We start from the raw sequence: 335 nt of genomic DNA on the forward strand, positions 1-335 counted from the left end.
GGAGTTTCTCTTCTTGGGCAGGCTGGGTGTGCCCCCCCAAGGGCTGGGACCAGCACAGTGCCCACCTGCCACCCGTGCCTGCTAGCCACAGAGCTCTAAGCCACACAGTCCTGTCCCAGCACCCCACAAGGATGCTGAGAGATGAGACAAGGGGGACCTGGGGCTTTGTTGGGTGTCTGATGGGCCATGCACCAGTGCTGGCAACACTGTCACCCCATGTCATGTCACCCACAACAGGGCAGGAATCATGGACACAGCCCCCATCCTGGGGCAGCGATGGAGCCACGGATGGGATTAGGGGCAGGTAATTCCTCCCTCCATTTATGCCGTTGCTC

Source organism: Pterocles gutturalis, unplaced genomic scaffold, assembly GCF_000699245.1.
Source record: "Pterocles gutturalis isolate BGI_N339 unplaced genomic scaffold, ASM69924v1 scaffold27995, whole genome shotgun sequence".
NCBI lineage: Eukaryota > Metazoa > Chordata > Aves > Pterocliformes > Pteroclidae > Pterocles > Pterocles gutturalis.